Consider the following 11,779-nt stretch of genomic DNA (forward strand, 5'->3'; position numbering starts at 1 on the left):
TGGATGGACCCCAGGAGGAAAACAGCACACACTGGGGCCTGTCGGTGGGGGTTGGGGTAAACAGCTAATGCATGTTGGGCTTAATACCTAGGTGATGGGTTGATAGGTGCAGCAAACCACCATGGCACATGTTTACCTATGTAACAAACATGCATGTCCTGCATGTTTATTCCAAAACTTAAATTAAGAAAAAACCCCTCTGCACAAAGCCCAGAACATCAAATGCGCACAAAGGAAAGGGTAGTGCTGTTATTATTAATGAAAATAATATTAGTCCCACTGTTTGTCAGGCAGGAGCTCTGACACACAGAGAATGGGCAGCACAGTCTCAAACATTTGAAGAACAAGACCACAGTGCTTTCTAACTCGGGGTGTGTGGCATTCTGTAGACACCAGAAGATGACAGAATGTCAAGATGATTGACTCCCCTCTCCCTCTTCCCCCAGACACTGTTTGGCAGGTTGACTGAACCTAAATGTCATGAACTTTTGCCACTAAAGAGGCCCATGCTTCTTTTTCCAAAGTCAGTTGCCAATGATTCCCATGGACTGCAGGATTAGGTGGCTTCCCCAGGTTGGTACATACATAGCCTAGATAGAGGCCCATCAAAGTCTATTGTCACGTTAAGTGTCATAAACTTGGGAGTCACACAGAACTATTGGGTTCAAATCCCAGCATTGCTCTGTGGGAGCTGAGAGACTGAGTAAATTATTTCAACTTTTTGACACTTGCTTTCTTCATCCTTAAACTGGAACCATGTGTGCCTCTCCCACGGTTATTCTGAGGATTAATGAAAGCTAATTATATAATTCCCTTAACATAGGGTCTAGCGTACTGTAAGAACTCAATAATGTCTGCCCTTAGTGTTGATATCCTAATTCATAATAATACACAATGTATTTGTTCAGACAACTTCTCTAGAAAGATAATCAATCTCAATATCACCCCTATTATGTGGTGTTGGCAAGTGATTTCACAGTTTCAAAGTACATGTTGCTGTGTTGTGGGCTCAAATCCTGATTCCCTTTCTCCCCAGTTTTGTTACTTTAGGTCTTTGAGCCTCAGTTGCTGTATCTATAAAACAGAGGTAATAAAACTAGCTCTTCTTATGAATCAGGGACATTCTGGGACTCAAACAAAAGTCTATGTACTTGTTTGTTCACTAAACAATTATAGTCATGTGCAGCATGACTATTATTAAGTCAATCATGGACCACATATATGACAGCAGTCCCACAAAATTATAATCCTGTATTTTTACTGTACCTTTTCCATGTTTAGCTGTGCTTAGATACACAAACCCTTACTATTGTGCTACTATTGCCTACATTATTCAGTACAGTAGCATGCTGGACAGGTTTGCAGCCTAGGAGCAATGGGCTATACCACACATAGCCTAGGTGTGTAGTAGGCTGTACCATCTAGGTTTGTATAAATACACTCTATGAGGTTCACCCGACAAAGTCACCTAACAACACGTTTCTCAGAAGGTATCCCTATTGTTAAGAGATACATGAATGCATTTATTGGGCCCCTGTGTGTCTCAGGCCTCTCACAGGCACTGGAGAGATGGTAACTAGCAAGACAAAGTTCATTCTTGCCCTCAGAGAGCTTAGAATTTAGAAGGAAAGTGCATTGTAAGCTACAAAGAGCTTTTTATTCTCAATCATCATTATTATACTTTCCTCTCATAGCTAAATACATGGTGGAATAAATTTTGTACAGCTTTTTAAAATTGTGGCAGTGGGCCAATGTCCCATTGGAAATGAGGGGACAGTGGGCCAATGTCCCACTGGATATGAATGAACAGGGGGTCAATGTCCCATTGGATAGAAGTGAGCAGTGGGCCAATCCCCTATTGGATAGAAGTGAGCAGTGGGCCAATCCTCTATTGGATAGACATGAACAGTGGGCCAATGCTCTCTTTTACATTCCCCATTCTCCTTGCTCATGCCTCTCCCATCCAATCAGCAATAGTCACAGTTCCAGGAGCATTTTACAAATACTGAACAATAGCTTTTGAATTCAGACCTTTTGCTTTATAGAAATCCAGGCTTCTGGGTTTCAAAAATCTAAGCCTTCTCAATTGTACCCTTAAAATTTATGTTGAATATATTATATTAAATTATATGTTATCTATGTTTTAACAGATTTTTTTTAGCTCAAAATAATCTAAGCCCTGTAATACTCCAGACATAATATCATTGCCATAAACAGAAGACTGGAAGAATGAGTGGCTATGGAAGCCCACTTTCCTCTTTTGCCAAAGGAGAAAGTGTCTTCCTGGAGAATGTAAGTGTGGAAGCAGAAGCAAGAGCATTGGACAATGGCTTGAGTCCCTGACATGGACCTTGGGTCTGCCCTGTCCTTGTTGGATGGAAATCAAACCTGTAGCAGGGTTTAGAGAACTGTGATATAGGAGATCCTGTGCCTCCCTTCAGAGCCAGGACTAAAGTAAGGAAATGAAGCAGCTAGGGTGAAAGTTGAAGGAGGCTTTCATTCTCCGAACCTCCACTTTCATGCCTCTGAAAATGATTTCTTCTTTCAATTTTATAGCCTAGTCACCTCACTATTTTTTTAAAAAAACTATTTCTTTATTGTGGTAAAATAAACATAACATAAAATTAGTCATTTTCACCATTTTAAGTGACATTAATTATATTAATGATGTGTGCAACTGATATGGTTTGGCTGTCTCCCTAACCAAATCTCATCTTGAATTGTAGTTCCCATAATCCCTGTGTCTCATGGGAAGAGCCCCATGGGAGGTAATTGAATCATCAGGGCAGTTACCCTCATGCTAGTCTAGTGATAGTGACTGAGTTCTCATGAGATCTGATGCTTTTGAAAGGGGCTTCCCCGCCCTTCACTCTCATCCTTCTCCTTCCTGCCATCATGTGAAGAAGGACGTGTTTGCTTTCCTTTCTGACATGACTGTAAGCTTCCTGAGGCTTCCCAAGCTGTTCTGAACTGTAAGTTAATTAAACCTCTTTCCTTTATAAATTACCCAGTCTCGGATATGTCTTTATTAGCAACAGGAGAACAAACTAATACAGCAACCATCACCTTTATTTTCAAATCTTCATCACCCTAAACAGAAATTGTGTAAATATGAAGTCATAACTCCCATTCCCCCCATCCCTCGGCCTCTGGTAACTTCTAATCTACTTTGTGCCTCTATAAATTTGCCTATTCTGGATATTTCAAATAACTGGAATCATACAATATTTGTCCTTTGGTGTCTGGCTTATTTTATTTAACGTAACGTTTTCCAAGTTCACCCATGTTGTAGCATATATCAGAATTGTATTCCTTTTCATAGCTAAATTATATTCTATTGCATGGCTATACCGCACTTTTATTTTTATTTTTTCAGTTAATTTAGGAAGTTTATTTTGTCAAGGTTGAGGACCCACCCGTGACACAGTCTCAGGAAGTCCTTATGACATGTGCCCAAGGTGGTCGGGGCATAGCTTGGTTTTATACTTTTAGGAAGACATGAGACATCAATCAATAAGTACATTGGTTCGGTCTGGAAAGGCAGGACAACTGGAAGTAAAGGCAGGAAGACGCAAAGTGGGACAGGAGCTTCCAGGTCACAGATAGGTGATACATAAAGGGTTACATTCTTTTGAGTTTCTGATTAGCCTTTCCAAAGGAGGCAAATCAGATATGCATCTATCTCTGAGCAGAGGAGTGACTTTGAATAGAATGGAAGGCAGGTTTGCCCTCAGCAGTTCCTGGCTTGAGTTTTCCTTACTTTGGGGGCCGGAGATATTTTCCTTTCACTCCCCCCCGCTTTTCTTTTTTAAAATCTTTTGGAGAAAGCAGTTTACAAGAAAATGAGTCTCTGGTCTCAGGCTTCATCTGATCCCTCGTGGCTAGGATGCTTTATTCCTAGATGGGTAGGTCCCAGAAGCTCATTTTAGCAGGTTGGGAAGTCTCATGTCCTGTGAAGAGAAAATAGCGGGGAAGAAGGGAGAAAAAATGACAAACGAAAAGAACAACCTGGAAAAATCGATATAGGCCACCTTACTCTGAAGTCTATACATTAGTAGGCCAGTATGAAAGTGGTTTAGGTATAGGTTGTATACCACACTTTTTTTAATCTGTTCATTTTCTGATGAACATTTAGGCTGTCCCCACCTTTTGGCAATTGTGAGTAACACTGTCATGACCGTATGTGTGCAGATATCTAAGGCCCTATTTTCAGTTCTTTTGAGTATATACCTAGGAGTGGAATTGCTGGGTTATATGGTAATTTTATATTTAGCCTTTTGAGAAACTTCCAAGCTGTTTTCTATAGTGGATGCACCATTTTGAATTTCTACCAGCAATTTACAAGGGTTTCAATTTCTCCACATTCTCACCAACACTTATTTTCCATCTTTAAAAATAAATACAGTCATCTTAGTAGGTGCGAAGTGATATCCCATTGTGTTTTTGTTTGAATTTCCCTAATAACTAATGATATTGAGCATTTTATTGAACGTGTTTGTATCTTTTTCTTTAAGATATATCTATTTAGGTTCTTATCCCATTTTATAATTGAGTTGTTTGTCTTTGTTTTTTTAAATAAGCTTTAGGAGTTCTTTATATAATCCAGATATCAAACAGTTATCAGGAATACTTTGTGCAAATATTTTTCCCCATTTTGTAGGTTATTGTTTTACTTTCTTGATGTCCTTGGATGCAGAAAAGATTTTTTTTTTATTTTGAGGAAGTCTACTTTATTTATTTTTCTTTCTAACTCATGCTTTTGATGTCTTATCTTAGAAGCCACTGCCAAATCCGAGGTTATGATTATTAACTCCTATGCTTTGTGCATTAGTCTATTCTCATGCTGCTAATAAAGACATACTGGAGACTGGGCAATTTATAAAGGAAAGAGGTTTAACTGACTCACAGTTCAGCATGACTGAGGAGGCCTCAGAAAACTTACAATCATGGCAGAAGGAGAAGCAAACACATCCTTCTTCACATGGTGGCAGGAAGAAGTACTGAGCAAAAGTCGGGAAAACCCCTTATAAAATGATCAGATCTCGTGAGAACTCACTCACTATCACAAGAACAGCAGATGGGAGTAACTGCCCCCATGATTAAATCACCTCCCACTGGTTCCCTCCCATAACACATGGGGGTTATGGGAACTACAATTCAAGATGAGATTTGGGTGAGGACACAGCCAAACAATATCACTTTCCTTTAAGAGTTGTATGGTTTCAGCTCTGGGGTGGTTGGTCCTTTTTTCTAGGCACCTCATTCCTAACAAGGCACACAGTGAGGATCGATCTCAAGATCACACACTGAGGATCGATATCTGAGGGCAAGAGGCTCCTTCAATAGTCACCCCACTTGCCTCTCTCCAGTGCCAGCCTGCCTCCCTTCCTCAGTGGAACCCAGATACATGGCAAGGCTCTCACAGTTTACCTGAAAAAGGCACAGTGAGGGAGTGGAAGAGGAGAGGAAGCTATCGTCAGAGACAATAAACACATAAAGTAGAGGTTGCATGGGGGTCACTGTAGGAGATGGGAGGTCCTGATAAGCCCTGATAAAGGGCTGATGCTCAAGTGATCCTTACGCACCGACTAAGAAGACATGACAGGCACCAAGAACAGCTCAGCCTGTGCTGGGATGGATGAAAGACAGTGGCAGAGGAGCTAATGCACCCTACAGCTAGGCCTCTAGATCTAGACCCCAGCCCTGAAGAAGTGTGGAGGTGAGGAGCTCTAGATAGATGAAGAAACCACAGTTGGGTGTGACTGGCCTCACTTAACAGAGATGAAGCCTTTGCGACCCAGTGAAATTGAAGCTCCAAATAGGAATTAAGTTCCATCACAGACAAATAAAGAAGGAACCATTGTGGTGTGAGATTCACACCATTCCTAAAGATGATCTCCATATGTGAACTGAACACACGAAAGTAACATGTTTTCTCTCAATTTTATTTCACTTTCTACATCATTCATCTCGCTTAGGAAGAATAGCTGTTTTCTAGTCCATATTTTAGTTTCAGGGGAAACATAAAAGCAAAACTTTTATGAAGATGAAGTAATTTCTCCAGCAGTGGTTTTCACCTGTGGGTGACATGGCCTTCCAGGGGAGATTTGGCGATGTCTGAAGACATTTTTGGTTGTCAACACTGAGGCGGAGGTGCTTACTGGCAGTTAGTAAGTAGGTAGAGACTGGAGAAGCTGTGAAATATCCTACAATGCACAGGACATCCGCCTGTGAAAATGTCCATCCCAAAATGTCAATGATGTCACAGTTGAGAAGTTCTCGTGTACAGTGATTTATGTGATGATCTCTGTGCAGATGGAATATCACACGTCATTATGCCTTGGATTCAGCACATCATTATGGTGTAGAAAGACCATCAGACTACAAGACATGAGGTTCAGGTGCCCCTGACTAGCTAAAAGTCTTGGACAGACTACTCAAACACCAACAGAGACTCATTCCCCACATTATAAAATGGACCTCATGAGTCCTGCCCTGCCTTCCTCTCAATGACTGAAGTGAAAACTACAAATGGTGAAATTCCAAAAAGCATCTTTATAATAGTTATCAATAGTGAAAAGAACAAGATCATGTCTGTTGCGGGAACATGGATGTCATTAATCCTTAGCAAACTAATGTAGGAACAGAAAACCAAATACTCCATGTTCTCACTTATAAGTGGGAGCTAAATGATGAGAATTAATAGACACTAAGAGGAAACAACAGACACTGATGTCTACTTGAGGGTGGAGGGGGTAAGGAGGGAGAGAATCATAAAAGTAACGATTGGGCGCTAAATTTAGTACAATGGGGACAAAATAATCAGTACACCGAACCCCTGTGACATGAATGAACCTATATAACACATGTACCCTTGAACCCAAAATAAAAGTTTAAAAAAGTGAGAAATTATCCAAATTATTCCAAACACTCTAGCAGGAGCCCAACTTCCCAGCCCAGACTGATTTTATTCAAGATGTCTGTGTTATTCAGATTGAGTAACAATAGCTGCTGTAACAAACAGCACCAACAATAATGGTTTAGCACCATAACAGTGTATAGCTTGCTGAAGCAACAATCAAACTTGGTTGGGTGGCTCTCCTAGATGACATTTTTAGTGAATAATAACTTGGAGACCATGACTCCTCCCTCCCACTTTTTCTTCCTTCCTCCCTCCTTTCCTTCCTCCTTTCCCTTCTTTCTTCCTTCTTTTTTCTCTTCCCTCCCCAGAGCCTGGGAATTTTTTGATTCCAGATTCATAGACGAGGGAAAGTGTGTGTAGGCTCATAAAGGAGTTTTTCATGGGGGCAGAGCCAGAAGGAACCCCAGTGCATCTTCTTGCTTTTCATTGGCTGACCTCAGTCACATGGCCCTGCCTGATTGCAAGAGAGGCTGGGAAATGCAGTAAAACTATGAGCTGAGGACAACAGGAAAATGGGTTTGGTGAGCACATAGTGGCTTCTGCTACAGCATCCTCTTCACCACATGCAGATTTGGGCTGTGTGGGATTCTGAGTGATGGAGATTTGGGAGTTTATTTTCCATAGGCAACACATACTTTTCTTAAGGCCATTACACCTCCCCCAGGTCAGACAATAAAATGCATCAAACCCAGAGCTTGTCTTCCAGAGTTTAATTCTCTTCGTTCATTCAGCAAGGACTTATGCAGCGCCTGTTATGTAGTACCAGGAACTGTGCTAGATGCTGGGGATACAGCAGTAAACCAACAAATGTCCCTGTCCTTTTAGCACTTGCAATCTAGTTGAGATAGGCTGTGAATAAAAACATTATAAGTAAACAAACCAACATACCCTTAAAGGCAATCAGCAGTACAGGTAATAACCTTTCTTTACTTTAAGAGAGTTTGGACCAACTGTCAGAACTGAACTGACCTGGGTTAATCAGGTTTTTATCTTCTGGGAATTTGAAGTGCGAACTTAGAGTCATTAGTCTGCCACTATTGGCATTGAACTGAGACCTTGCTGGAAGCTGGGGCAGGCGTGTTTTGTGCTTGTGTAGAGATGCCGAGAAAGTTCTTCCACAGAGGGGAGAATAAAGCAAATGAGAAGCAATCAGGTTAAGAGAGAAAGAGAATATGAGAGAAACTGCTTTGCTTCTGAGGATTTCATTTCTTCTCAACCATGGTTAGCTTTTTCTGTCTTTGCATTCTGTGAGAACACTTATTTCCTTCCAGTAACTTCCCATTTTTGCCTGAGCACATTCGACCAGTATTTCTTCCTCTCAGTTAAAAAATCTCTGCTTATTTTTTCCTTCTCCCGGGTGGTACTCATCATCTATTTATTTTGTAGCCAAATGACTGATTATCTCCTTTGGGACACTAAGATGCACAAGACTTAGTTGCTGCCCTCAAGGAATTAGCATTGCAGCCTTCTGTCAATTGCAGGAGGAGCATTTCAGGCAATAATTATTGCCCATCTTACACATGTATGAGGCTGATGGTCACATCATCTGCTAACTTGGTAAGGGTCTCTCCAGAAACAGTGTCTCCCCTGACTAAGGAACGGTTACCAAGACACCAGCCAGGTCTACAGCTTGGCCACTGAATGAAGACCACATAAACAATTTGAAAGGGTGCAATTTTACAAAGGGAAAAAGTTCAGTTTGCTACGTCCTGCTGCTCGTATTAAATTGATGAGCCTTGCTAGGCCTAACATCTACCCTAACATGCATTATTACTTATGTTAGGACACCAGTCTAGATAGAGAATCACAGATCTCAAACTGACAACAGATACATGATGAAATAGTAAATTTTACCAGTAGTAAGATAAAAGCAACATAGCAATGACTTATCATGTTTCACCTAGCAAATTAGCAATTTTTATGTCTTTGTTTTTAACAAATTAACATGTTCAGTTTGGGGCGTGGTTTGAAAAAATAAATGACAACAAAACTGCCATTAAATCAGAATACTGTTGAGAATTTATCTACCAAAGGGATCAATCATTTGAAAAGGCTTCAATGCAGCAAATCCATTGCAAGTAATTTTTTTAGGGAGATCACAGGAGAACTCAAAACTTTAACTGTAAGGTGTTCATTGCAATGATATTTGCAATGGTAAAAATTGAAAAAGCCAAATGTCTAACAATGAGGAATTATTGAATCAATTATGATACCTTCAGAAAACGGACTGTTCAATGATTATAAACTGATGCTACAAAAGCTCCATGACATGGAAAGATGCTTATGATGCATTTGTGAGTGAGAAAATGAGAGGTTAATGTGCTATGGAGTATATGATCCTCTGTCTGAAAAAATAGTTATTATAAAAACACATTCATTGGTAGGCATAAGATTGGTTTTCAGTTTGCTCTATTTAAAAAATTTAAATGAGAGTGTATAATGCTTAGCATTCTGCCTGATATGGGGAAATCACTAAATGGATGATTCCTTTTTATATTATTATTCAGTTCTACAATTGAATGGAATAAATATCAACTTCTCAGGTTTGTTATTATAAGCAAACACAATCATAAAGCACCTGGTATACAGTAGGTTTTCAATAGATCATATAGATGATGTTCTTCTTCCTTTTTTTATTTTATTTTATTTTGCAGAGGAGAGGATTGTGTACCACAGAGGTCAAGAATGGGAATTTCTCAGTCAAAAGAGATTTCGATTCAAATACTGCTACTTAGCCATTTGCACACTGATCAAGAATGTATGCAAGTTAATAATGCTTTGAACTTTTTTTTTCATCTGAAGATGGAGAAGGCAATAGCTCAATGATGATTATTGTGAAAATATAAGGCTATGTATATAAATCACTTACCACATGGGGGTTTAAGGAATAGTCTATGTTCTTTCACCATATCATGTGAAAGGAACATGTATCAGATTTATAATATGAACAAGGTGCAACTTTAAGCATAAGATATACATAGATCTTAAAAGTATTCAAAGTCCTTCCTTCATCTCACTGCTGCTCAGTAGAGTAGAAATGCATGTGGCATAGAATTAGGGTACAGCCAGTTACAGCAAAAAAAAAAAGAAAAAGAAGAGTCTAGAATGAGCTTACAACCAACAGAAGTTGACAGAGGGAGAGAGAGAATGGAAAGAAAATCCTTTTCAATGAAAGGAATACAGCTTAAAGCTTCTTCTTCAGCAAGGCTCCAACCTAGAGCAGGAAAGGTGTTGGAACCATGAGTCTTACCAAGTTGACTAGAATTTGCTTTTGATATTTCCCAAATCCCCCGAGAATCTCAAGAACAAAGCCAGCTCAAATAGCAAGCTGCCATCGTTTCAATGGGCAAGGAGGTTATTTGCAAGTAAAATGTATAATTAGATATATTGTTAAAATGGGCATTATGTATGATGGATATACACACATAGATCTCAAAGCTACTATTATTTCTTGCCTGAGTTACTGAAATGCCTCCTCATAGTCTCACTGTTTTTGCCCCTGGCCAGATACAGTTTGTGCTAAATACAGAGAAATTCTGTGTAAAACAATTAAATTGCTTCATTCCCCTTCTTAAAACCCTCTAATTACTTCCATTTTCCTCAAAGTAAAAGCTGCAATCAGGCAACGTCTTGATCTTTCCTCACTTTTCATGGTCAAAAAAGCTACCATTTTTTGAGGGCTGCTGTGTGAGAAACACTGTACATGTGTTAATAGTCACCAATGAATGTTCATAATCACTTAATATATTCTCATGATCATCCCCATTTTACAAAGGAGGAAACTGAGTCTAGTTTAGAAGTCACTTGCTCAAGGTTAAGAAGTGGGCTGGGCACGGTGGCTCATGCCTGTAATCCCAGCACTTTGGGAGGCTGAGGTGGGCAGATCACGAGGTCAGGAGTTCGAGACCACCCTGACCAACATGGTGAAACCCCGTCTCTACTAAAATACAAAATTAGCTGGGCGTGGTGGTGCACACCTGTAATCCCAGCTACTCAGGAGGCTGAGGCAGGAGAATGGCTTGAACTGGGAGACAGAGGTTGCGGTGTGCCAAGATTGTGTCACTGCACTCCAGCTTGGGTGACAGAGCGAGACTCAGTCTCAAACAAAGTGGCAGCAGCAGGACTCAAGCCTATAACTGTCTGGCTTCAAAATCTGAGTTTTAGTTAGTAACAGTAAGCCTTCCATATCCATGAGTTCTGCATATATGGATTCAACAACCCCTAGAGAGAAAATACATGAAAAATATTGCATCTGTATTGAACATGTACAGACTTTTTTCTCTTTATCATTATTCCCTTAACAATATAGTATAACAACTATTTACATTGCATTTACATTATTTTAGACATAAGTAGTCTAGAGATGATTTAAAGTATACAAGAGGATGTGCATAGGTTATATGTAAATACTATGACCATTTTATATCAGGGATTGAGAATCCTCAGATTTCGCTGAGAGAGGTTCTGGAACCAATCCCCCATAGATATAGAGGGACAACTGTAATTCGTCAACAATTCCTCAAACTAGGTCATTAGAGTGAATGCAAGCTTTAAAAATCTATTGCATTTATAAGCACCACCACAGGACATCTGATTTTGTAGGTGTAAATGGAGTAAATATTCTAGATCTTTATAAAGCTCCCTAATGGAGTCTGAAACACGGCCATATTTGGGAACCCTTCATGTATTACTTAATTTTATCTCCATGACAGCCATGTCAAAATGATATTATCATTCACTTCCTACAGATGAAGGCACTGAAGCTCAGAGGATTGCTGTGCTGGTAATCTTCCATTTCCCTCACCCAATCTTTCTAACTTGAGCCATTCTTTTTTTTTTTTTTTTTTTTTTTTTTTT

At 39.7% G+C, this 11,779-nt stretch overlaps 1 long non-coding RNA gene across 1 annotated transcript in view; it reads right to left on the reverse strand.

Annotated features, from left to right (window-relative positions):
* Window positions 1–3,503: 3,503 nt before the first annotated feature.
* LOC108512176 (uncharacterized) overlaps window positions 3,504–11,779 on the reverse strand; it is a 20,613-nt gene continuing 12,337 nt past the window's right edge. Inside the window, exon 3 of the long non-coding RNA XR_001880522.1 lies at window positions 3,504–3,950. This is a non-coding gene — a long non-coding RNA (uncharacterized LOC108512176). The remainder of the gene's footprint in view (window positions 3,951–11,779) is intronic.

The sequence above is a fragment of the Rhinopithecus bieti genome, unplaced genomic scaffold (genome assembly GCF_001698545.2).
Source record: "Rhinopithecus bieti isolate Rb0 unplaced genomic scaffold, ASM169854v2 scaffold_26532, whole genome shotgun sequence".
Classification (NCBI taxonomy): domain Eukaryota; kingdom Metazoa; phylum Chordata; class Mammalia; order Primates; family Cercopithecidae; genus Rhinopithecus; species Rhinopithecus bieti.